Source organism: Oncorhynchus tshawytscha, unplaced genomic scaffold, assembly GCF_018296145.1.
Source record: "Oncorhynchus tshawytscha isolate Ot180627B unplaced genomic scaffold, Otsh_v2.0 Un_scaffold_7219_pilon_pilon, whole genome shotgun sequence".
NCBI lineage: Eukaryota > Metazoa > Chordata > Actinopteri > Salmoniformes > Salmonidae > Oncorhynchus > Oncorhynchus tshawytscha.
The window spans coordinates 297,746-325,000 of NW_024609719.1; the positions used below are offsets into that span (position 1 = coordinate 297,746).

Sequence of the window (27,255 nt, forward strand, 5' to 3'; positions counted from 1 at the left end):
TGCTCCTCGCTGAAGACTTGTCCCACATCGTAAAGAGCTGGTACCACTCCATCCCACACATCAGCTACCTCTTGGCCTCGCTGAAGAGTCCTACATCAAAGAGCTGGTAGGCGTTACAGAACATGAACGGGCAACTGAGTCTGTTTCAAGACGTCATTTCATAGATCTTGTTTTAGTTTACTGTGGAGCCCCTAGACCCTACACTCTACATGCCTCAGTTGCCTCCTTTGTCCCACCTCACACACACGCGGTGACTTCACCCAGCAGAGATACAACCTCTCTTATCATCACTCAGTGCTTACTTCCACTGTACCCGCACCCCACCATGCCCCTGTCTGCACATTATGTCCTAAATCTATTCTATCACATCCAGAAATCTGCTCCTTTTATTCTCTGGCCACTAGATGACCAGTTTTGATAGCTTTTAGCCGTTCCCTCATCCTACTCCTCCTCTGTTCTTGTGATGTGATGTGGAGGTTAACCCAGGCCCTGCGGGTCCCCAGGCGCTCTCATTTGTTGACTTCTGTAACTGTAAAAGCCTTGGGTTCCATGCATGTTAACATCAGAAACCTCCTCCCTAAGTTTGTGTTATTCACTGCTTTAGCACACTCCGCCAACCCTGATGTCCTTGCTGTGTCTGAATCCTGGCTTAGAAAGGACACCAAAAAGTCTGAGATTTCCATCTTCCTCCAAGATAGAACTGACAAAGGGGGAGGAGTTGCAATCTACTGCAGAGAGAGCCTGCAGAGTAATGTCATACTTTCCAGGTCTGTGATCTGGCCAAACAGTTCGAGCTTCTAATTAAAAAAATTAATCTCTCCAGAAACAAGTCTCTCACTGTTGCCGCCTGTTATCGACCCCCCCTCCGCTCCCAGCTGTGCCCTGGACACCATATGTGAATTGATCGCCCCCATCTATCTTCAGAGTTTGTTCTGTTAGGTGACCTAAACTGGGATGTTTAACACCCCGTCCGCCCTACAATCTAAACTAGATTCCCTCAATCTCACACAAATTATCAAGGAACCTACCAGGTACAACCCTAAATCCGTCAACATGGGCACCCTCATAGATATCATCCTGACCAACTTGCCCTCCAAATACACCTCTGTTTTTTTCAATCAGGATCTCAGCGATCACTGCCTCATTGCCTGCATCCACTATGGGTTCGCGGTCAAACGACCTCCACTCATCACTGTCAAACGCTCCCTAAAACACTTCGGCCTTTCTAATCGACCTGGAAGGATATTGACCTCATCCCATCAGTCGAGGATGCCTGGTCGTTCTTTAAAAGTCATTTCCTCACCATCTTAAAACTTCTTAGCGCTAGGGGTCAGAATTATTATTCTTTTTTAAAATAACGTGCCCAACGTAAACTGACATTTTCTCTGGCCCAGATCGTAGAATATGCATATAATTTACAGATTAGGATAGAAAACACTCCAAAGTTTCCAAAGCTGTCAAAATATTGTCTGTGAGAACAAGAATACTTATTCTGCAAGCGAAAACCTGAGAAAATGAAACCTGGAAGTGATATTTAAAAAAAAATATTTGTTTCCTGGCCCGTCTAACCTCCATTTAAAGGGGTATCAACCAGATTCCTTTTCCAATGGCTTCCTCAGGCTGTGACCAGGCTTTAGACATAGTTTCAGGCTTTTATTTTGAAAAATGAACAAGTTTTTTCAAAAGTAGTCAAGTGTCCTGTGAATAGTTCCTGCGAGAGAGGGGCTCCCCAGGGGCTCCCCATTTTCCTTTATTTTCTTAAAATATTGCGCAACCCAAATGGCATTTTTTTGTGATAAAAGTAATATTTATCGAACAAAAAGAAGATTTGTTGTGTAACTGGGAGTCTCGTGAGTGAAAATGTCCGAAGATTATCTAAGGTAAGCGATTCATTTTATTGCTTTTCTGACTTTCGTGACCATGCTAATATATAATATAATAGCATCGAATATGTTTTGGGTCACTGTAAAGTCCATGGAGAAAAAGAGCACCTCCTCCCAGCTGCCCACTGCACTAAGGCTAGGTAACACAGGGTCCAGCCATCGATAAAAGACAATACTGTGCAGCTGTCTTCATAGACCTGGACAAGGCTTTCGACTCTGTCAATAACCGTATTCTTATCGGCAGACTCAACAGCCTTGGTTTCTCAAATGACTGCCATGCCTAGTTCACCTACTACTTCTCAGATAGAGTTCAGTGTTTAAAATCGGAGGACCTGTTGTTCGGACATCTGGCAGTCTTCACCTGCAGAGACTTCACACTAAAAGTCTTGTTGTTCTTGTTGTTCACTCATACTTCAAGTCTGAAACTTTGCACACACACTGCTGCCATCTTATGGACATCATCGGAATTACAACCAGATGAACTATGACCTTTCTGTTGCATTTCAAAGATGGTGGTAGATACGTTTTTTTCTTTGTATTTTCTTCTACCAAATCTAATGTGTTATATTCTCCTACATTCATTTCACATTTCCACAAACTTCAAAGTGTTTCCTTTCAAATGGTATCAATAATATGCATATCCTTGCTTCAGGGCCTGAGCTACAGGCAGTTAGATTTGGGTGTGTCATTTCGGAGAAAATTGGTAAAAAGGGGGTATCTCTATTAAACCCAGACGGGGCACACACCCACTCCCCTGAATAGCAGGCTATTGATTGGTTTGAAATGCAGTTAGCCACTGATGCCTTCCAAACCACTCATTGTTGAATTTGCAATTTGCAACTTGTTGTGTAATGTTTATGTCCAATGGCCGATGAGCACCGATACGTTTCATCTATAATTTCTCTTCATATGACAAGAATTAAAAAGGATTTGCCAGTAGATTGTCGACGTGATTCATGATGATGACTGCTAGCTTGCTAGCTAAGATTTGAAAGTATGATGTTGACATGATCAGTCCAATCAAAGCTACGGTAGATACGACGTGATTTGACATCATTTTATCTGTGGCCAATGACCTTGAGCCGTCTTGGATGGGCACTTCTAATGTAACTCCACGACATCACACTAGGGGCTTGAATTTTCAAGCTCTACCCTTAGATTTGGCGGTGACGACGTGTCCCCGTGAGTGACAGAACACTGAGCCAAATCACGGCGCAACTAGAGAACATTACCAACCCCTACACTCCGCTGGCTGCCCCAACACCACAGAGAGCACTGAGCTGGGCTGAAACACCTGCATTTTGGAGCTCAAGAAAGGAAAAAAAAGAGACCATGTTTGTATGCAGCTTTATTAACAGAAATCCTTTTACATTGTTTGCAAACTGATAGGTTCCACATATTAATGCCCCAATAACATGCTAAACAGGGACCTCCCCCCACATGTATTATATAATCCGACCAAGTTCAACACCTTCATGTTCTGAGAGCTACGAAGAAATGTATGAAAAAGGAAATGAAAATTATGCATCAGAACATCTGATAAATGTTTAAAAAAATACTTGTAAAATGAAACCAAGTGTAAATAAGAAGAGACATCACAGTGTAGTAGAGACTGGTAGAATCAGTAGAGACTGGTAGAATCAGTAGAGACTGGTAGAATCAGTAGAGACTGGTAGAATCAGTAGAGACTGGTAGAATCAGTAGAGACTGGTAGAATCAGTAGAGACTGGTAGAATCAGTAGAGACTGGTAGAATCCCACTGTAGTAGAGACTGGTAGAATCAGTAGAGACTGGTAGAATCAGTAGAGACTGGTAGAATCAGTAGAGACTGGTAGAATCAGTAGAGACTGGTAGAATCAGTAGAGACTGGTAGAATCAGTAGAGACTGGTAGAATCAGTAGAGACTGGTAGAATCTGTAGTAGAGACTGGTAGAATCAGTAGAGACTGGTAGAATCAGTAGAGACTGGTAGAATAGAGACTGCTGTAGTAGAGACTGGTAGAATCCCACTGTAGTAGAGACTGGTAGAATCAGTAGAGACTGGTCAGTAGAGAGAATCAGTAGAGACTGGTAGAATCCCACTGTAGTAGAGACTGGTAGAATCAGTAGAGACTGGTAGAATCAGTAGAGACTGGTAGAATCAGTAGAGACTGGTAGAATCAGTAGAGACTGGTAGAATCCCACTGTAGTAGAGACTGGTAGAATCAGTAGAGACTGGTAGAATCAGTAGAGACTGGTAGAATCAGTAGAATCAGTAGAGACTGGTAGAATCCACTGTAGTAGAGACTGTAGTAGAGACTGGTAGAATCAGTAGAGACTGGTAGAATCAGTAGAGACTGGTAGAATCAGTAGAGACTGGTAGAATCAGTAGAACTGGTAGAATCAGTAGAGACTGGTAGAATCCCACTGTAGTAGAGACTGGTAGAATCAGTAGAGACTGGTAGAATCAGTAGAGACTGGTAGAATCAGTAGAGACTGGTAGAATCAGTAGAGACTGGTAGAATCCCACTGTAGTAGAGACTGGTAGAATCAGTAGAGACTGGTAGAATCAGTAGAGACTGGTAGAATCAGTAGAGACTGGTAGAATCCCACTGTAGTAGAGACTGGTAGAATCAGTAGAGACTGGTAGAATCAGTAGAGACTGGTAGAATCAGTAGAGACTGGTAAAATCAGTAGAGACTGGTAGAATCAGTAGAGACTGGTAGAATCCCACTGTAGTAGAGACTGGTAGAATCCCACTGTAGTAGAGACTGGTAGAATCAGTAGAGACTGGTAGAATCAGTAGAGACTGGTAGAATCAGTAGAGACTGGTAGAATCCTGCTGTAGTAGAGACTGGTAGAATCAGTAGAGACTGGTAGAATCCCACTGTAGTAGAGACTGGTAGAATCCCACTGTAGTAGAGACTGGTAGAATCCTGCTGTAGTAGAGACTGGTAGAATTAGCAGAAACTGGTAGAATCCCACTGTAGTAGAGACCGGTAGAATCAGTAGAGACTGGTAGAATCCCACAGTATCAGAGACTGGTAGAATCCTGCTGTAGTAGAGACTGGTAGAATCCCACTGTAGCAGAGACTGGTATAATCCCACTGTAGTAGAGACTGGTAGAATCCCACTGTATCAGAGACTGGTAGAATCCCACTGTAGCAGAGACTGGTAGAATCCCACTGTCGCAGAGACTGGTAGAACTGTCAGACAACAGACCCAGCCCTAGTGTTACTGACAACAGACCCAGTCCTAGTGTTACTGACAACAGACCCTATTGTTACTGACAACAGACCCAAGTGTTACTGACAACAGACCCAGCCCTAGTGTTACTGATAACAGACCCAGTCCTAGTGTTACTGACAACAACAGACCCAGCCCTAGTGTTACTGACAACAGACCCAGTCCTAGTGTTACTGACAACAGACCCAGCCCTAGTGTTACTGACAACAGACCCAGCCCTAGTGTTACTGACAACAGACCCAGCCCTAGTGTTACTGATAACAGACCCAGCCCTAGTGTTACTGACAACAGACCCTAGTGTTACTGACAACAGACCCAGTCCTAGTGTTACTCCCAACAGACCCTAGTGTTACTGACAACAGACCCAGTCCTAGTGTTACTGACAACAGACCCTAGTGTTACTGACAACAGACCCTAGTGTTACTGACAACAGACCCAGTCCTAGTGTTACTGACAACAGACCCTATTGTTACTGACAACAGACCCAGCCCTAGTGTTAGTCCCAACAGACCCTAGTGTTACTGACAACAGACCCAGTCCTAGTGTTACTGACAACAGACCCAGTCCTAGTGCTACTGACAACAGACCCAGTCCTAGTGCTACTGACAACAGACCCAGTCCTAGTGTTACTGACAACAGACCCTATTGTTACTGACAACAGACCCAGTCCTAGTGTTACTGACAACAGACCCAGTCCTAGTGTTACTGACAACAGACCCTAGTGTTACTCCCAACAGACCCTAGTGTTACTCCCAACAGACCCTAGTGTTACTGACAACAGACCCAGTCCTAGTGTTACTCCCAACAGACCCTAGTGTTACTCCCAACAGACCCTAGTGTTACTCCCAACAGACCCTAGTGTTACTGACAACAGACCCAGTCCTAGTGTTACTCCCAACAGACCCTAGTGTTACTCCCAACAGACCCTAGTGTTACTCCCAACAGACCCTAGTGTTACTGACAACAGACCCAGCCCTAGTGTTACTCCCAACAGACCCTAGTGTTACTCCCAACAGACCCTAGTGTTACTGACAACAGACCCAGCCCTAGTGTTACTGACAACAGACCCAGCCCTAGTGTTAGTCCCAACAGACCCTAGTGTTACTGACAACAGACCCAGTCCTAGTGTTACTGACAACAGACCCTAGTGTGATAAAATGATACACAGAGATGATTGACTAGAAATACTGTTTGATTTGAATGAGACCAGTTTGACCCATCAGTCTATGAGGCTCAGACCAGGAGTATAGAGGAGGTGGTGTCTGGTCGGGTTCCTCTGGGGATATCTGATATGAGACGCCACCAGACTCAGACCAGGAGTTTAGAGGGGGTGGTGTCTGGTCGGGTTCCTCTGGGGATATCTGATATGAGACGCCACCAGACTCAGACCAGGAGTTTAGAGGGGATGGTGTCTGGTCGGGTTCCTCTGGGGATATCTGATATGAGACGCCACCAGACTCAGACCAGGAGTTTAGAGGGGTGGTGTCTGGTCAGGTTCCTCTGGGGATATCTGATATGAGACACCACCAGACTCAGACCAGGAGTATAGAGAAGGTGGTGTCTGGTCGGGTTCCTCTGGGGATATCTGATATGAGACACCACCAGACTCAGACCAGGAGTATAGAGGAGGTGGTGTCTGGTCGGGTTCCTCTGGGGATATCTGATATGAGACACCACCAGACTCAGACCAGGAGTATAGAGGGGGTGGTGTCTGGTCGTGGTGGTGGTGTCTGGTCGTGGTGGTGGTGTCTGGTCGTGGTGGTGGTGGTGGTGGTGGTGGTGGTGGTGGTGTCTGGTCGTGGTGGTCGTGGTGGTGGTGTCTGGTCGTGGTGGTGGTGTCTGGTCGTGGTGGTGGTGGTGTCTGGTCATGGTGGTGTCTGGTCGTGGTGGTGGTGGTGTCTGGTCGTGGTGGTGGTGGTGTCTGGTCGTGGTGGTGGTGTCTGGTCGTGGTGGTGGTGTCTGGTCGTGGTGGTGTTGTCTGGTCGTGGTGGTGGTGTCTGGTCGTGGTGGTGGTGGTGGTGGTCGTGGTGGTGGTGGTCGTGGTGGTGGTGTCTGGTCGTGGTGGTGGTGTCTGGTTGTGGTGGTGGTGGTGGTCGTGGTGGTGGTGTCTGGTCGCGGTGGTGGTGTCTGGTCGTGGTGGTGGTGTCTGGTCGTGGTGGTGGTGTTAGCTCCAGGGTCTGCCATGTTCCAATTCCATTCTAGAACCACAACTACAGATCATCAGGTCTTTGGATCCTTGGGACAGAACAATGTTGAGGTTCCACTGTGTGTCTGTGTTCAAGATGGCGTAGAGGGAGAAGGATGGAGAGTGGCAGAGGAGGGATGGAAAGAGAGAAGAAGAGAGGGAGAAGGATGGAGAGAGAGAAGAGGAGAGGGAGGTGGATGGAGAGAGAGAAGAAGAGCGAGGTGGATGGAGAGAGAGAAAAAGAGATGGAGGTGGATGGAGAGAGAGAAGAAGAGAGGGAGGTGGATGGAGAGAGTGAAGAAGAGAGGGAGGTGGATGGAGAATGGGCTATAGGTCTCTCTCCAGTCCATTAACTGAAACATAGTTCTGTTCCAGAGGTCAGCCATCCCTCCAATCTCTGAGTTCAGAGACCAAGATATCCAGTTATCCTTCCAGATATCAGTGATCTAGTATCTCTTCTCCTCTGTGAGGTCAAGCCAGGACAGAGTTTATTGTTCATAGTCTCTCTTCCATCCTCCGGTTCACCACGGGGTTGGGAGGTCACAGAAAGGTCATGCCCTCTTCCTCTTAATGGTCCCTGACCTTTAACACCTGACCTATGAACCTGGGCTGCTGGTAGGGTTAGAGGTTATCTGACCTTCTGTAGTTCCTCTCTCAGCCAGGAGGGGAGAGGCTGACCCAGCCGATGTCCCCTGAACTCTGACCTCTAACCCTGTTAGCTGACCTTCTGTAGTTCCTCTCTTAGCCAGGAGGGGAGAGGCTGACCCAGCCGGTGGAGCAGCTTGGACAGGTCTATGTTGTGTTCCCTATAATACCTGGACAGGTAGGACCGTGCCTAGAGAGAGAGAGAGAGAGAGAGAGAGAGAGAGAGAGAGAGAGAGAGAGAGAGAGAGAGAGAGAGAGAGAGAGAGAGAGAGAGAGAGAGAGAGAGAGAGAGACTATAATACCTGGACAGGTAGGACCGTGCCTAGAGAGAGAGAGAGAGAGAGAGAGAGACCTGGAGAGAGAGAGAGAGAGAGAGAGAGAGAGAGACTATAATACCTGGACAGGTAGGACCGTGCCTAGAGAGAGACTATAATACCTGGACAGGTAGGACCGTGCCTAGAGAGAGAGAGAGAGAGACTATAATACCTGGACAGGTAGGACCGTGCCTAGAGAGAGAGAGAGAGAGACTATAATACCTGGACAGGTAGGACCGTGCCTAGAGAGAGAGAGAGAGACTATAATACCTGGACAGGTAGGACCGTGCCAAGAGAGAGAGAGAGAGAGAGACTATAATACCTGGACAGGTAGGACCGTGCCTAGAGAGAGAGAGAGAGAGAGACTATAATACCTGGACAGGTAGGACCGTGCCAAGTGAGAGAGAGAGAGACTATAATACCTGGACAGGTAGGACCGTGCCTAGAGAGAGAGAGACTATAATACCTGGACAGGTAGGACCGTGCCTAGAGAGAGAGAGAGAGAGAGAGAGAGAGAGAGAGAGACTATAATACCTGGACAGGTAGGACCGTGCCTAGAGAGAGAGAGAGAGAGAGAGAGAGAGAGAGAGACTATAATACCTGGAGAGAGAGAGAGAGAGAGAGAGAGAGAGAGAGAGACTATAATACCTGGACAGGTAGGAGAGAGAGAGAGAGAGAGAGAGAGAGACTATAATACCTGGACAGGTAGGACCGTGCCTAGAGAGAGAGAGAGAGACTATAATACCTGGACAGGTAGGACCGTGCCAAGAGAGAGAGAGAGAGAGAGAGAGAGAGAGAGAGAGACTATAATACCTGGACAGGTAGGACCGTGCAAGAGAGAGAGAGAGAGAGAGAGACTATAATACCTGGACAGGTAGGACCGTGCCTAGAGAGAGAGAGAGAGAGAGAGAGAGAGAGAGACTATAATACCTGGACAGGTAGGACCGTGCCTAGAGAGAGAGAGAGAGACTATAATACCTGGACAGGTAGGACCGTGCCAAGAGAGAGAGAGAGAGACTATAATACCTGGACAGGTAGGACCGTGCCAAGAGAGAGAGAGAGAGACTATAATACCTGGACAGGTAGGACCGTGCCTAGAGAGAGAGAGAGAGAGAGTATAATACCTGGACAGGTAGGACCGTGCCTAGAGAGAGAGAGAGAGAGAGTATAATACCTGGACAGGTAGGACCGAGAGAGAGAGAGAGAAGGGGGAGGATGATGGGATGGTAGATAAAGGGTATCCTCAAATCTTCTTTCGATTTCTCTTTGTGTGGTGTGTGGTATGGCGTCACAATAAGGTCATGACTTCCTGTAAGGATCTGATTGAGGTCATAACTTCCTGTAAGGATCTGATTGAGGTCATAACTTCCTGTAAGGATCTGATTGAGGTCATAACTTCCTGTAAGGATCTGATTGAGGTCATAACTTCCTAAGGATCTGATTGAGGTCATAACTTCCTGTAAGGATCTGATTGAGGTCTAACTTCCTGTAAGGATCTGATTAAGGTCAAAACATCCTGTAAGGATCTGATTAGGGTCATAACTTCCTGTAAGGATCTGATTGAGGTCCAACTTCCTGTATGGATCTGATTGAGGTCTAACTTCCTGTAAGGATCTGATTGCCTGACGTTTTCCAGCCTGCAGCAAAGCCCTGTGGGAAATCTGACCACGCCAACACCACATTCTCTGGTATGACTGTGGTTGTGTTTGTCAGTGTGTGTGTCAGTGTGTGTGTCAGTGTGGGTGTGTTTTACCTCTGGTATGACTGTGGTTGTGTGTGTGTGTGTGTGTGTCAGTGTGTGTGTGTGTGTGTGTTACCTCTGGTTCCATAGGAGGATACTCCAATCCTTTACTCCACAAACACTTAGTCTTCCCCCATCTAAAAGCTGACACCACAAACCCGTCTGCTGGTCAAACCTGGAGAGGGAGAGGGAGAGGGAGAGGGAGAGGGAGAGGGAGAGGGAGAGGGAGAGGGGGTAGAAAGAGAGAGAGAGGGGAGAGAGGGAGAGAACATGGGAGAGAGACAGTAGTTCAGGGAGAACATGGGAGAGAGACAGTAGTTCAGAGAGAGAGAACATGGGAGAGAGACAGTAGTTCAGAGAGAGAGAACATGGGAGAGAGACAGTAGTTCAGAGAGAGAGAACATGGGAGAGAGACAGTAGTTCAGAGAGAGAGAACATGGGAGAGAGACAGTAGTTCAGAGAGAGAGAACATGGGAGAGAGACAGTAGTTCAGAGAGAGAGAACATGGGAGAGAGACAGTAGTTCAGAGAGAGAGAACATGGGAGAGAGACAGTAGTTCAGAGAGAGAGAACATGGGAGAGAGACAGTAGTTCAGAGAGAACATGGGAGAGAGACAGTAGTTCAGAGAGAGAGAACATGGGAGAGAGACAGTAGTTCAGAGAGAGAGAACATGGGAGAGAGACAGTAGTTCAGAGAGAACATGGGAGAGAGACAGTAGTTCAGAGAGAGAACATGGGAGAGAGACAGTAGTTCAGAGAGAACATGGGAGAGAGACAGTAGTTCAGAGAGAGAGAACATGGGAGAGAGACAGTAGTTCAGAGAGAGAACATGGGAGAGAGACAGTAGTTCAGAGAGAACATGGGAGAGAGACAGTAGTTCAGAGAGAGAGAACATGGGAGAGAGACAGTAGTTCAGAGAGAACATGGGAGAGAGACAGTAGTTCAGAGAGAGAGAACATGGGAGAGAGACAGTAGTTCAGAGAGAACATGGGAGAGAGACAGTAGTTCAGAGAGAGAACATGGGAGAGAGACAGTAGTTCAGAGAGAACATGGGAGAGAGACAGTAGTTCAGAGAGAGAACATGGGAGAGAGACAGTAGTTCAGGGAGAACATGGGAGAGAGACAGTAGTTCAGAGAGAGAACATGGGAGAGAGACAGTAGTTCAGAGAGAAAGAACATGGGAGAGAGCCAGTAGTTCAGAGAGAACATGGGAGAGAGCCAGTAGTTCAGAGAGAAAGAACATGGGAGAGAGCCAGTAGTTCAGAGAGAACATGGGAGAGAGCCAGTAGTTCAGAGAGAGAACATGGGAGAGAGCCAGTAGTTCAGAGAGAGAACATGGGAGAGAGACAGTAGTTCAGAGAGAGAACATGGGAGAGAGACAGTAGTTCAGAGAGAAAGAACATGGGAGAGAGACAGTAGTTCAGAGAGAACATGGGAGAGAGACAGTAGTTCAGAGAGAGAACATGGGAGAGAGACAGTAGTTCAGAGAGAGAGAACATGGGAGAGAGACAGTAGTTCAGAGAGAGAACATGGGAGAGAGACAGTAGTTCAGAGAGAAAGAACATGGGAGAGAGACAGTAGTTCAGAGAGAAAGAACATGGGAGAGAGACAGTAGTTCAGAGAGAGAGAACATGGGAGAGAGACAGTAGTTCAGAGAGAGAGAACATGGGAGAGAGACAGTAGTTCAGAGAGAACATGGGAGAGAGCCAGTAGTTCAGAGAGAGAGAACATGGGAGAGAGCCAGTAGTTCAGAGAGAACATGGGAGAGAGCCAGTAGTTCAGAGAGAGAACATGGGAGAGAGCCAGTAGTTCAGAGAGAGAACATGGGAGAGAGACAGTAGTTCAGAGAGAGAACATGGGAGAGAGACAGTAGTTCAGAGAGAAAGAACATGGGAGAGAGACAGTAGTTCAGAGAGAACATGGGAGAGAGACAGTAGTTCAGAGAGAGAACATGGGAGAGAGACAGTAGTTCAGAGAGAGAGAACATGGGAGAGAGACAGTAGTTCAGAGAGAGAGAACATGGGAGAGAGACAGTAGTTCAGAGAGAAAGAACATGGGAGAGAGACAGTAGTTCAGAGAGAAAGAACATGGGAGAGAGACAGTAGTTCAGAGAGAGAGAACATGGGAGAGAGACAGTAGTTCAGAGAGAGAGAACATGGGAGAGAGACAGTAGTTCAGAGAGAGAACATGGGAGAGAGACAGTAGTTCAGAGAGAGAGAACATGGGAGAGAGACAGTAGTTCAGAGAGAGAGAACATGGGAGAGAGACAGTAGTTCAGAGAGAGAGAACATGGGAGAGAGACAGTAGTTCAGAGAGAGAGAACATGGGAGAGAGACAGTAGTTCAGAGAGAGAGAACATGGGAGAGAGACAGTAGTTCAGAGAGAGAGAACATGGAGAGAGACAGTAGTTCAGAGAGAGAGAACATGGGAGAGAGACAGTAGTTCAGAGAGAGAGAACATGGGAGAGAGACAGTAGTTCAGAGAGAGAGAACATGGGAGAGAGACAGTTCAGAGAGAGAGAACATGGGAGAGAGACAGTAGTTCAGAGAGAGAGAACATGGGAGAGAGACAGTAGTTCAGAGAGAGAGAACATGGGAGAGAGACAGTAGTTCAGAGAGAGAGAACATGGGAGAGAGACAGTAGTTCAGAGAGAGAGAACATGGGAGAGAGACAGTAGTTCAGAGAGAGAACATGGGAGAGAGACAGTAGTTCAGAGAGAGAGAACATGGGAGAGAGACAGTAGTTCAGAGAGAGAGAACATGGGAGAGAGACAGTAGTTCAGAGAGAGAGAACATGGGAGAGAGACAGTAGTTCAGAGAGAGAGAACATGGGAGAGAGACAGTAGTTCAGAGAGAGAGAACATGGGAGAGAGACAGTAGTTCAGAGAGAGAGAACATGGGAGAGAGACAGTAGTTCAGAGAGAGAGAACATGGGAGAGAGACAGTAGTTCAGAGAGAGAGAACATGGGAGAGAGACAGTAGTTCAGAGAGAGAACATGGGAGAGAGACAGTAGTTCAGAGAGAACATGGAGAGAGACAGTAGTTCAGAGAGAGAGAACATGGGGAGAGACAGAGTTCAGAGAGAACATGGGAGAGAGACAGTAGTTCAGAGAGAGAGAACATGGGAGAGAGACAGTAGTTCAGAGAGAGAGAACATGGGAGAGAGACAGTAGTTCAGAGAGAGAGAACATGGGAGAGAGACAGTAGTTCAGAGAGAACATGGGAGAGAGACAGTAGTTCAGAGAGAACATGGGAGAGAGACAGTAGTTCAGAGAGAGAGAACATGGGAGAGAGACAGTAGTTCAGAGAGAACATGGGAGAGAGACAGTAGTTCAGAGAGAGAGAACATGGGAGAGAGACAGTAGTTCAGGGAGAACATGGGAGAGAGACAGTAGTTCAGAGAGAACATGGGAGAGAGACAGTAGTTCAGAGAGAGAGAACATGGGAGAGAGACAGTAGTTCAGAGAGAGAGAACATGGGAGAGAGACAGTAGTTCAGAGAGAGAGAACATGGGAGAGAGACAGTAGTTCAGAGAGAGAGAACATGGGAGAGAGACAGTAGTTCAGGGAGAACATGGGAGAGAGACAGTAGTTCAGAGAGAACATGGGAGAGAGACAGTAGTTCAGAGAGAACATGGGAGAGAGACAGTAGTTCAGAGAGAAAGAACATGGGAGAGAGACAGTAGTTCAGAGAGAACATGGGAGAGAGACAGTAGTTCAGAGAGAAAGAACATGGGAGAGAGACAGTAGTTCAGAGAGAGAACATGGGAGAGAGACAGTAGTTCAGAGAGAGAGAACATGGGAGAGAGACAGTAGTTCAGAGAGAAAGAACATGGGAGAGAGACAGTAGTTCAGAGAGAACATGGGAGAGAGACAGTAGTTCAGAGAGAGAGAACATGGGAGAGAGACAGTAGTTCAGAGAGAGAGAACATGGGAGAGAGACAGTAGTTCAGAGAGAACATGGGAGAGAGACAGTAGTTCAGAGAGAACATGGGAGAGAGACAGTAGTTCAGAGAGAACATGGGAGAGAGACAGTAGTTCAGAGAGAGAGAACATGGGAGAGAGACAGTAGTTCAGAGAGAACATGGGAGAGAGACAGTAGTTCAGAGAGAACATGGGAGAGAGACAGTAGTTCAGAGAGAGAGAACATGGGAGAGAGACAGTAGTTCAGAGAGAACATGGGAGAGAGACAGTAGTTCAGAGAGAACATGGGAGAGAGACAGTAGTTCAGAGAGAACATGGGAGAGAGACAGTAGTTCAGGGAGAGAACATGGAGAGAGACAGTAGTTCAGAGAGAGAGAACATGGGAGAGAGACAGTAGTTCAGAGAGAGAGAACATGGGAGAGAGACAGTAGTTCAGAGAGAACATGGGAGAGAGACAGTAGTTCAGAGAGAGAGAACATGGGAGAGAGACAGTAGATCAGAGAGAGAGAACATGGGAGAGAGACAGTAGTTCAGAGAGAGAGAACATGGGAGAGAGACAGTAGTTCAGAGAGAGAGAACATGGGAGAGAGACAGTAGTTCAGAGAGAGAACATGGGAGAGAGACAGTAGTTCAGAGAGAACATGGGAGAGAGACAGTAGTTCAGGGAGAGAACATGGGAGAGAGACAGTAGTTCAGAGAGAACATGGGAGAGAGACAGTAGTTCAGAGAGAGAGAACATGGGAGAGAGACAGTAGTTCATAGAGAACATGGGAGAGAGACAGTAGTTCAGAGAGAACATGGGAGAGAGACAGTAGTTCAGGGAGAGAACATGGGAGAGAGACAGTAGTTCAGAGAGAGAGAACATGGGAGAGAGACAGTAGTTCAGAGAGAGAGAACATGGGAGAGAGACAGTAGTTCAGAGAGAACATGGGAGAGAGACAGTAGTTCAGAGAGAGAACATGGGAGAGAGACAGTAGTTCAGAGAGAGAGAACATGGGAGAGAGACAGTAGTTCAGAGAGAACATGGGAGAGAGACAGTAGTTCAGAGAGAGAGAACATGGGAGAGAGACAGTAGTTCAGAGAGAGAGAACATGGGAGAGAGACAGTAGTTCAGAGAGAACATGGGAGAGAGACAGTAGTTCAGAGAGAACATGGGAGAGAGACAGTAGTTCAGAGAGAGAGAACATGGGAGAGAGACAGTAGTTCAGAGAGAGAACATGGGAGAGAGACAGTAGTTCAGAGAGAGAGAACATGGGAGAGAGACAGTAGTTCAGAGAGAACATGGAGAGAGACAGTAGTTCAGAGAGAACATGGGAGAGAGACAGTAGTTCAGAGAGAGAGAACATGGGAGAGAGACAGTAGTTCAGAGAGAACATGGGAGAGAGACAGTAGTTCAGAGAGAACATGGGAGAGAGACAGTAGTTCAGAGAGAACATGGGAGAGAGACAGTAGTTCAGAGAGAACATGGGAGAGAGACACTAGTTCAGAGAGAGAGAACATGGGAGAGAGACAGTAGTTCAGAGAGAACATGGGAGAGAGACAGTAGTTCAGAGAGAGAGAACATGGGAGAGAGACAGTAGTTCAGAGAGAGAGAACATGGGAGAGAGACAGTAGTTCAGAGAGAGAGAACATGGGAGAGAGACAGTAGTTCAGAGAGAGAGAACATGGGAGAGAGACAGTAGTTCAGAGAGAGAACATGGGAGAGAGACAGTAGTTCAGAGAGAACATGGGAGAGAGACAGTAGTTCAGAGAGAGAGAACATGGGAGAGAGACAGAGAGAACATGGGAGAGAGACAGTAGTTCAGAGAGAGAGAACATGGGAGAGAGACAGTAGTTCAGAGAGAACATGGGAGAGAGACAGTAGTTCAGAGAGAGAACATGGGAGAGAGACAGTAGTTCAGAGAGAGAGAACAGAGAGAGACATAGTTCAGGAGAACATGGGAGAGACAGTAGTTCAGAGAGAACATGGGAGAGAGACATGGGAGAGAGACAGAGAGACAGAGAGAGAACATGGAGAGAGACAGTAGTTCAGAGAGAACATGGGAGAGAGACAGTAGTTCAGAGAGGAGAACATGGGAGAGAGACAGTAGTTCAGAGAGAGAGAACATGGGAGAGAGACAGTAGTTCAGAGAGAACATGGGAGAGAGACAGTAGTTCAGAGAGAGAGAACATGGGAGAGAGACAGTAGTTCAGAGAGAACATGGGAGAGAGACAGTTCAGAGAGAACATGGGAGAGAGACAGTAGTTCAGAGAGAGAGAACATGGGAGAGAGACAGTAGTTCAGAGAGAACATGGGAGAGAGACAGTAGTTCAGAGAGAGAGAACATGGGAGAGAGACAGTAGTTCAGAGAGAACATGGGAGAGAGACAGTAGTTCAGAGAGAACATGGGAGAGAGACAGTAGTTCAGAGAGAGAGAACACGGAGAGAGACAGTAGTTCAGAGAGAGAGAACATGGGAGAGAGACAGTAGTTCAGAGAGAGAGAACATGGGAGAGAGACAGTAGTTCAGAGAGAGAGAACATGGGAGAGAGACAGTAGTTCAGAGAGAGAGAACATGGGAGATAGACAGTAGTTCAGAGAGAACATGGGAGAGAGACAGTAGTTCAGAGAGAGAGAACATGGGAGAGAGACAGTAGTTCAGAGAGAACATGGGAGAGAGACAGTAGTTCAGAGAGAGAGAACATGGGAGAGAGACAGTAGTTCAGAGAGAACATGGGAGAGAGACAGTAGTTCAGAGAGAACATGGGAGAGAGACAGTAGTTCAGAGAGAACATGGGAGAGAGACAGTAGTTCAGAGAGAGAGAACATGGGAGAGAGACAGTAGTTCAGAGAGAACATGGGAGAGAGACAGTAGTTCAGGGAGAACATGGGAGAGAGACAGTAGTTCAGAGAGAGAACATGGGAGAGAGACAGTAGTTCAGAGAGAACATGGGAGAGAGACAGTAGTTCAGAGAGAGAGAACATGGGAGAGAGACAGTAGTTCAGAGAGAGAGAACATGGAGAGAGACAGTAGTTCAGGGAGAACATGGGAGAGAGACAGTAGTTCAGGGAGAACATGGGAGAGAGACAGTAGTTCAGAGAGAGAACAAGGAGAGAGACAGTAGTTCAGAGAGAGAACATGGGAGAGAGACAGTAGTTCAGAGAGAGAGAACATGGGAGAGAGACAGTAGTTCAGAGAGAACATGGGAGAGAGACAGTAGTTCAGAGAGAGAGAACATGGGAGAGAGACAGTAGTTCAGAGAGAACATGGGAGAGAGACAGTAGTTCAGGGAGAACATGGGAGAGAGACAGTAGTTCAGAGAGAGAGAACATGGGAGAGAGACAGTAGTTCAGAGAGAGAGAACATGGGAGAGAGACAGTAGTTCAGAGAGAACAGGGAGAGAGACAGTAGTTCAGAGAGAACATGGGAGAGAGACAGTAGTTCAGAGAGAGAGAACATGGGAGAGAGACAGTAGTTCAGAGGGAACATGGGAGAGAGACAGTAGTTCAGAGAGAGAGAGAACATGGGAGAGAGACAGTAGTTCAGAGAGAGAGAACATGGGAGAGAGACAGTAGTTCAGAGAGAACATGGGAGAGAGACAGTAGTTCAGAGAGAACATGGGAGAGAGACAGTAGTTCAGAGAGAGAACATGGGAGAGAGACAGTAGTTCAGAGAGAGAGAACATGGGAGAGAGACAGTAGTTCAGAGAGAGAACATGGGAGAGAGACAGTAGTTCAGAGAGGGAGAACATGGGAGAGAGACAGTAGTTCAGAGAGAGAGAACATGGGAGAGAGACAGTAGTTCAGAGAGAACATGGGAGAGAGACAGTAGTTCAGAGAGAACATGGGAGAGAGACAGTAGTTCAGAGAGAGAACATGGGAGAGAGACAGTAGTTCAGAGAGAGAGAACATGGGAGAGAGACAGTAGTTCAGAGAGAGAGAACATGGGAGAGAGACAGTAGTTCAGAGAGAACATGGGAGAGAGACAGTAGTTCAGAGAGAACATGGGAGAGAGACAGTAGTTCAGAGAGAACATGGGAGAGAGACAGTAGTTCAGAGAGAGAGAACATGGGAGAGAGACAGTAGTTCAGAGAGAACATGGGAGAGAGACAGTAGTTCAGAGAGAGAGAACATGGGAGAGAGACAGTAGTTCAGAGAGAACATGGGAGAGAGACAGTAGTTCAGAGAGAGAGAACATGGGAGAGAGACAGTAGTTCAGAGAGAGAGAACATGGGAGAGAGACAGTAGTTCAGAGAGAGAGAACATGGGAGAGAGACAGTAGTTCAGAGAGAGAGAACATGGGAGAGAGACAGTAGTTCAGAGAGAGAGAACATGGGAGAGAGACAGTAGTTCAGAGAGGGAGAACATGGGAGAGAGACAGTAGTTCAGAGAGAGAGAACATGGGAGAGAGACAGTAGTTCAGAGAGAACATGGGAGAGAGACAGTAGTTCAGAGAGAGAGAACATGGGAGAGAGACAGTAGTTCAGAGAGAGAGAACATGGGAGAGAGACAGTAGTTCAGAGAGAACATGGGAGAGAGACAGTAGTTCAGAGAGAGAGAACATGGGAGAGAGACAGTAGTTCAGAGAGAACATGGGAGAGAGACAGTAGTTCAGAGAGAGAGAACATGGGAGAGAGACAGTAGTTCAGAGAGAACATGGGAGAGAGACAGTAGTTCAGAGAGAACATGGGAGAGAGACAGTAGTTCAGAGAGAACATGGGAGAGAGACAGTAGTTCAGAGAGAGAACATGGGAGAGAGACAGTAGTTCAGAGAGAGAGAACATGGGAGAGAGACAGTAGTTCAGAGAGAGAGAACATGGGAGAGAGACAGTAGTTCAGAGAGAGAGAACATGGGAGAGAGACAGTAGTTCAGAGAGAGAGAACATGGGAGAGAGACAGTAGTTCAGAGAGAACATGGGAGAGAGACAGTAGTTCAGAGAGAGAGAACATGGGAGAGAGACAGTAGTTCAGAGAGAGAGAACATGGGAGAGAGACAGTAGTTCAGAGAGAGAGAACATGGGAGAGAGACAGTAGTTCAGAGAGAGAGAACATGGGAGAGAGACAGTAGTTCAGAGAGAGAGAACATGGAGAGAGACAGTAGTTCAGAGAGAGAGAACATGGGAGAGAGACAGTAGTTCAGAGAGAGAGAACATGGGAGAGAGACAGTAGTTCAGAGAGAGAGAACATGGGAGAGAGACAGTAGTTCAGAGAGAGAGAACATGGGAGAGAGACAGTAGTTCAGAGAGAACATGGGAGAGAGACAGTAGTTCAGAGAGAGAACATGGGAGAGAGACAGTAGTTCAGAGAGAGAACATGGGAGAGAGACAGTAGTTCAGAGAGAACATGGGAGAGAGACAGTAGTTCAGAGAGAACATGGGAGAGAGACAGTAGTTCAGAGAGAGAGAACATGGGAGAGAGACAGTAGTTCAGAGAGAGAGAACATGGGAGAGGAATGAGGGAGTCATGTAACGTAAAGGAGAGCCTGTGTGTGTGTGTGTGTATGTGTGTGTGTGTGTGTGTGTGTGTGTGTACCGTAGAGTCTGTGTGTAGTTGTAGTGAGTAATTCCCAGGACCTTCTGGACCTCCTCCATCACTGCAGCTGGATCTCTCCTCAACTGCTGTCCATCTATAACCATCAGCTACACACACACACACACACACACACACACACACACACACACACAGACAGACAGACAGACAGACAGACAGACCATAACACATTACTAGAACATACTACTACGTGACAGGAAGTTATTTGTTTTAAAACTTCATTAGGGGGCAGTATTTTCACCTCCGTGCCCAAAGTAAACTGCCTGCTACTCAGGCCCAGAAGCTATAGATGGATAGGATATAATTGGTAGATTTGGATAGAAAACACTCCAAAGTTTGGCAGGCGAAAACCTGAGAAAAATCCATCCAGGAAGTGAGATTTTTTATGTTTGTAGTTTTCCATTGACTTATGACTCAAATTGCACTTCCTATGGCTTCCACTAGATGTCAACAGTCTTTAGAAATTGTTTCAGGCTTGTATTCTGAAAAATTAGGGAGTAAGGTCATTCTGAATGAGTGGACACTGCAGTGTCCCAGAGGTTTTTCACGCGACAGAGAGCCTTTCTTGTTTTCCTTTTATATTGACAAATCTTTTGTCCGGTTGAAATATTATTGATTATTACGACTAAAAACAACCTGTGGATTGATTATAAACATGTTTGCCTGTTTTGACTGACTTTGAGCCTGTGGATTATTGAACAAAGCGCACAAACAAAACTGAGGTTTTTGGACATAAAGAGGGACTTTATCGAACAAAACTTATCGAACAAAACTTACATTTATTGAGTAAATTGAGATCATCAAAGGTAAGGGATTCATTTTATCTCTATTTCTGACTTGTGTAACTCTTCTACTTGGCTGGTTACTGTTTGTAATGATTTGTCTGCTGGGTGCTGTTCTCACATAATCGCTTGGTCTGCTTTCACCGTAAAGCCTTTTTGAAATCTGACAAAGCAGCTGATTAACAAGAAGTGTCTATAGTAGAGTCCTGGTGTGTTAACCATCTCTCTAGGTGTCTATAGTAGAGTCCTGGTGTGTTAACCATCTCTCTAGGTGTCTATAGTAGAGTCCTGGGTGTTAACCATCTCTCTAGGTGTCTATAGTAGAGTCCTGGGGTGTTAACCATCTCTCTAGGTGTCTATAGTAGAGTCCTGGTGTGTTAACCATCTCTCTAGGTGTCTATAGTAGAGTCCTGGGGTGTTAACCATCTCTCTAGGTGTCTATAGTAGAGTCCTGGTGTGTTAACCATCTCTCTAGGTGTCTATAGTAGAGTCCTGGTGTGTTAACCATCTCTCTAGGTGTCTATAGTAGAGTCCTGGGATGTTAACCATCTCTCTAGGTGTCTATAGTAGAGTCCTGGGATGTTAACCATCTCTCTAGGTGTCTATAGTAGAGTCCTGGGATGTTAACCATCTCTCTAGGTGTCTATAGTAGAGTCCAGGTGTGTTAGCAATCTCTCTAGGTGTCTATAGTAGAGTCCTGGGATGTTAACAATCTCTCTAGGTGTCTATAGTAGAGTCCTGGTGTGTTAACCATCTCTCTAGGTGTCTATAGTAGAGTCCTGGGATGTTAACCATCTCTCTAGGTGTCTATAGTAGAGTCCTGGTGTGTTAACCATCTCTCTAGGTGTCTATAGTAGAGTCCTGGGTGTTAACCATCTCTCTAGGAGTCTATAGTAGAGTCCTGGGTGTTAACCATCTCTCTAGGAGTCTATAGTAGAGTCCTGGTGTGTTAACCATCTCTCTAGGTGTCTATAGTAGAGTCCTGGTGTGTTAACCATCTCTCTAGGTGTCTATAGTAGAGTCCTGGTGTGGTAGCCATCTCTCTAGGTGTCTATAGTAGAGTCCTGGGATGTTAACCATCTCTCTAGGTGTCTATAGTAGAGTCCTGGTGTGTTAACCATCTCTCTAGGTGTCTATAGTAGAGTCCTGGTGTGTTAACAATCTCTCTAGGTGTCTATAGTAGAGTCCTGGGATGTTAACCATCTCTCTAGGTGTCTATAGTAGAGTCCTGGTGTGTTAACCATCTCTCTAGGTGTCTATAGTAGAGTCCTGGTGTGTTAACCATCTCTCTAGGAGTCTATAGTAGAGTCCTGGGGATGTTAAGCCATCTCTCTATGTGTGTGATTGTGGACTTCAGGAAACAGCAGAGGGAACACCCCCTATCCACATCGATGGAACAGTAGTGGAGAGGGTAGTAAGTTTTAAGTTCCTCGGCAAACACATCACAGACAAACTGAATTGGTCCACTCACACAGACAGCATCGTGAGGAAGGCGCAGCAGCGCCTCTTCAACCTCAGGAGGCTGAAGAAATTCGGCTCGTCACCAAAAGCACTCACAAACTTCTACAGATGCACATCGAGAGCATCCTGGCGGGCTCTATCACCGCCTAGACGGCAACTGCTCCGCCCACAACCGTAAGGCTCTCCAGAGGGTAGTGAGGTCTATAGCATCACCGGGGGCAAACTACCTGCCCTCCAGGACACCTACACCACCCGATGTTACAGGAAGGCCATAACGATCATCAAGGACATCAACCACCGAGCCACTGCCTGTTCACACCGCTGCCATCCAGAAGGCGAGGTCAGTACAGGTGCATCAAAGCTGGGACCGAGAGACTGAAAAACAGCTTCTATCTCAAGGCCATCAGACTGTTAAACAGCCACCACTAACATTAGTGGCTGCTGCCAACACACTGACACTGACACTGACTCAACTCCAGCCACTTTAATAATGGGAATTGATGGGAAATGATGTAAAATATATCACTAGCCACTTTAAACAATGCTACCTTATATAATGTTTACATACCCTACATTATTCATCTCATATGCATACGTAGATACTGTACTCTATATCATCGACTGCATCCTTATGTAATACATGTATCACTAGCCACTTTAACTATGCCACTTTGTTTACATACTCATCTCATATGTATATACTGTGTGATACCATCTAGTAGCCTATGCTGCTCTGTACCATCACTCATTCATATATCTTTATGTACATATTCTTTATCCCCTTACACTTGTGTATATAAGACAGTAGTTTTGGAATTGTTAGTTAGATTACTTGTTGGTTATTACTGCATTGTCGGAACTAGGCACAAGCATTTGCTACACTCGCATTAACATCTGCTAACCATGTGTATGTGACCAATACAATTTGATTTGATTTGATTTGGTATAGTAAATTCCTGGTGTGGTAGCCATCTCTCTAGGTGTGTATAGTAGAGTCCTGGGATGTTAACCATCTCTCTAGGTGTCTATAGTAGAGTCCAGGTGTGTTAGTCATCTCTTTAGGTTTTCTATAGTAGAGTCCTGGGATGTTAACCATCTCTCTAGGTGTCTATAGCAGAGTCCTGGGGTGTTAACCATCTCTCTAGGTGTGTATAGTAGAGTCCAGGTGTGTTAGCCATCTCTCTAGGTGTCTATAGTAGAGTCCAGGTGTTAACCATCTCTCTAGGTGTCTATAGTAGAGTCCTGAGGTGTTAACCATCTCTCTAGGTGTCTATAGTAGAGTCCTGAGGTGTGTACCTGGTCAACAGGGTAGTGTGTTAGCCATCTCTCTAGGTGTGTATTGTAGAGTCCCGGGGTGAGACAGAGGTTCTGTAGTAATCGGATGTTGGACGGCGCCCCACGTTGAGCGCTAATGACATCATAGAAGGAGAGCATCGACCCGGTGCGTTCCTCATGAGCCTTCTGGTGCTGAAATACACCGCGTTAGACACACACACACACACACACACACACACACACACACACACACACACACACACACACACACACACACACACACACACACACACACACACACACACACACACACACACACACACACACACACACCTTGCATTTGAATTCAAGGATACTGAATTTGATAAACAATGAGCGAACAAAACATTAAGAACACCTTCCTGATATTGAGTTGAGCCACCGTTTGCCCTCAGAGGAGCCTCGATTCGTCGGACTCTACAAGGTGTTGGAAGTGTTGAAAGCGTTCCCCAGGGATGCTGACCCATGTTGACTACAACGCTTCCCACAGTTTGTCCTTTGGGTGGTGGACCATACTTGGCATGCATGGTAAACTGTTGAGCGTGAAAACCCCAGCAGCGTTGCAGTTCTTGACACAAACCGGTGCCCCCTGGTACCTACTGCCACACCCCGTTCAAAGGCACTTCAACCTCTTGCCCGTTCACCCTCTGAATGTATATACACAATCACTGTCTCAATTCTCTTAAAACAATCACTGTCTCAATTCTCTTAAAACAATCACTGTCTCAATTCTCTTAAAACAATCACTGTCTCAATTGTCTTAAAACAATCACTGTCTCAATTCTCTTAAAACAATCACTGTCTCAATTCTCTTAAAACAATCACTGTCTCAATTGTCTTAAAACAATCACTGTCTCAATTCTCTTAAAACAATCACTGTCTCAATTGTCTTAAAACAATCACTGTCTCAATTGTCTCAAGTCTTAAAAATCCTTCTTAGAACCTGTCATCCTCTCATTCATCTACACTGATTGAAGTGGATTTAACAGGTGACATCAATAAGGATCATAGCTTTCACCTGGATTCACCTGGTCAGTCTGTGTCATGGAAACAGCAGGTGTTCTTAATGTTTTGTCCACTCGTTGTATATTTTGATCATAAAACATCAAACATGTCATTGTATACATCAAGTATTGATGAAACACAAAACCTGTATGTGAATATTTAAAGTTGTTACATTTCATTAATCACATGTTGTTCAATATGGGGGAATACTACATTTCCCAGAATGCATTAGTGAAACCTCAAGTTGACCTGGAAGATGTTGAAAAAGAAGCCAATCAAATGACATGATTGTTGGATAAATAACGGTCTGTTCTAAACACTAAGGTTATCAACAGACCATATCAACACTGAGGTTATTAAAAGACCATATCAACACTTATATACATCAAGTATTGATGAAACAAAACCTGTATGTGAATATTTAAAGTTGTTACATTTCATTAGTCACTGACACATTTTGTTCAATATGGGGGGAGATATACACCTTGGGGGGGGTTCTGTCACGTTCTGACCATCGTTCTTGTGTGTTTTCCTTGTTTTAGTGTTGGTCAGGACGTGAGCTGGGTGGGCATTCTATGTTGTGTGTCTGGTTTGTCTATTTCTATGTTTGGCCTGATATGGTTCTCAATCAGAGGCAGGTGTTGGTCGTTGTCTCTGATTGGGAACCATATTGAGGTAGCCTGTTTTGTGTTGGGTTGTGTGGGTGATGTCCTTAGTGTCCTTGTTCCTGTCTATGTTAGTTTTCACTAGTATTAGGCTGTTTCGGTTTTCGTTACGTTTTTTGTAGTGTTTAATATTGATTCGTGTTTTACGTTTGTTCATTAAACATGGATCGCAATCTACACGCTGCATTTTGGTCCGACTCTCCTTTCACCTAGAAAACCGTTACACTGACACATGTTGTTCAATATGGGGGATACTACATTTCCCAGAATGCATTAGTGAAACCTCAAGTTGACCTGGAAGATGTTGAAAAAGAAGCCAATCAAATGACATGATTGTTGGATAAATAACGGTCTGTTCTAAACACTGAGGTTATTAAAAGACCATATCAACACTGAGGTTATTAAAAGACCATATCAACACTGAGGTTATTAAAAGACCATATCAACACTGAGGTTATTAAAAGACCATATCAACACTGAGGTTATTAAAAGACCATATCAACACTGAGGTTATTAAAAGACCATATCAACACTGAGGTTATTAAAAGACCATATCAACACTGTTTCCAGGTTATTACAAGACCATATCAACACTGAGGTTATTAAAAGACCATATCAACACTGTTTCCAGGTTATTACAAGACCATATCAACACTGAGGTTATTAAAAGACCATATCAACACTGAGGTTATTAAAAGACCATATCAACACTGTTTCCAGGTTATTAAAAGACCATATCAACACTAAGGTTATTAAAAGACCATATCAACACTAAGGTTATTAAAAGACCATATCAACACTGAGGTTATTAAAAGACCATATCAACACTGAGGTTATTAAAATACCATATCAACAGACCATATCAACACTGAGGTTATTAAAATACCATATCAACAGACCATATCAACACTGAGGTTATTAAAAGATCATATCAACACTGAGGTTATTAAAAGACCATATCAACTCTGTTTCCAGGTTATTAAAAGACCATATCAACACTGAGGTTATTAAAAGACCATATCAACACTGTTTCCAGGTTATTAAAAGACCATATCAACACTGAGGTTATCAACAGACCATATCAACACTAAGGTTATTAAAAGACCATATCAACACTGAGGTTATTAAAAGACCATATCAACACTGTTTCCAGGTTATTAAAATACCATATCAACACTAAGGTTATTAAAAGACCATATCAACACTGAGGTTATTAAAAGACCATATCAACACTGAGGTTATCAACAGACCATATCAACACTGAGGTTATTAAAAGACCATATCAACACTGAGGTTATTAGTGTTTAAAAATACCATATCAACAGACCATATCAACACTGAGGTTATTAAAAGATCATATCAACACTGAGGTTATTAAAAGACCATATCAACACTGTTTCCAGGTTATTAAAAGACCATATCAACACTGAGGTTATTAAAAGACCATATCAACACTGTTTCCAGGTTATTAAAAGACCATATCAACACTGAGGTTATTAAAAGACCATATCAACACTGAGGTTATTAAAAGACCATATCAACACTGAGGTTATTAAAAGACCATATCAACACTGAGGTTATTAAAAGACCATATCAACACTGTTTCCAGGTTATTAAAAGACCATATCAACACTGAGGTTATTAAAAGACCATATCAACACTGAGGTTATTAAAAGACCATATCAACACTGAGGTTATTAAAATACCATATCAACACTGAGGTTATTAAAAGACCATATCAACACTGAGGTTATTAAAAGACCATATCAACACTGAGGTTATTAAAAGACCATATCAACACTAAGGTTATTAAAAGACCATATCAACACTGAGGTTATTAAAAGACCATGTCAACACTGAGGTTATTAACAGACCATATCAACACTGAGGTTATTAACAGACCATATCAACACTGAGGTTATTAAAAGACCATATCAACACTGAGGTTATTAAAAGACCATATCAACACTGAGGTTATTAAAAGACCATATCAACACTAAGGTTATTAAAAGACCATATCAACACTGAGGTTATTAAAAGACCATGTCAACACTGAGGTTATCAACAGACCATATCAACACTAAGGTTATCAACAGACCATATCAACACTGTTTCCAGGTTATTAACAGACCATGTCAACACTGAGGTTATCAACAGACCATATCAACACTAAGGTTATCAACAGACCATATCAACACTGTTTCCAGGTTATTAAAAGACCATATCAACACTGAGGTTATTAAAAGACCATGTCAACACTGAGGTTATTAACAGACCATATCAACACTGAGGTTATTAACAGACCATATCAACACTGAGGTTATTAAAAGACCATGTCAACACTGAGGTTATTAACAGACCATATCAACACTGAGGTTATTAACAGACCATATCAACACTGAGGTTATTAAAAGACCATGTCAACACTGAGGTTATTAACAGACCATATCAACACTGAGGTTATTAAACAGACCATATCAACACTGAGGTTATTAAAAGACCATATCAACACTGAGGTTATCAACAGACCATATCAACACTGAGGTTATCAACAGACCATTCAACACTGTTATTAAAATACCATTC

General features: G+C 44.9%; 1 pseudogene; it reads right to left on the bottom strand.

The window, feature by feature from the left end:
* Positions 1–7,539: 7,539 nt before the first annotated feature.
* The window catches only part of LOC112241762, a 23,604-nt pseudogene continuing 3,888 nt past the window's right edge, over positions 7,540–27,255 (bottom strand).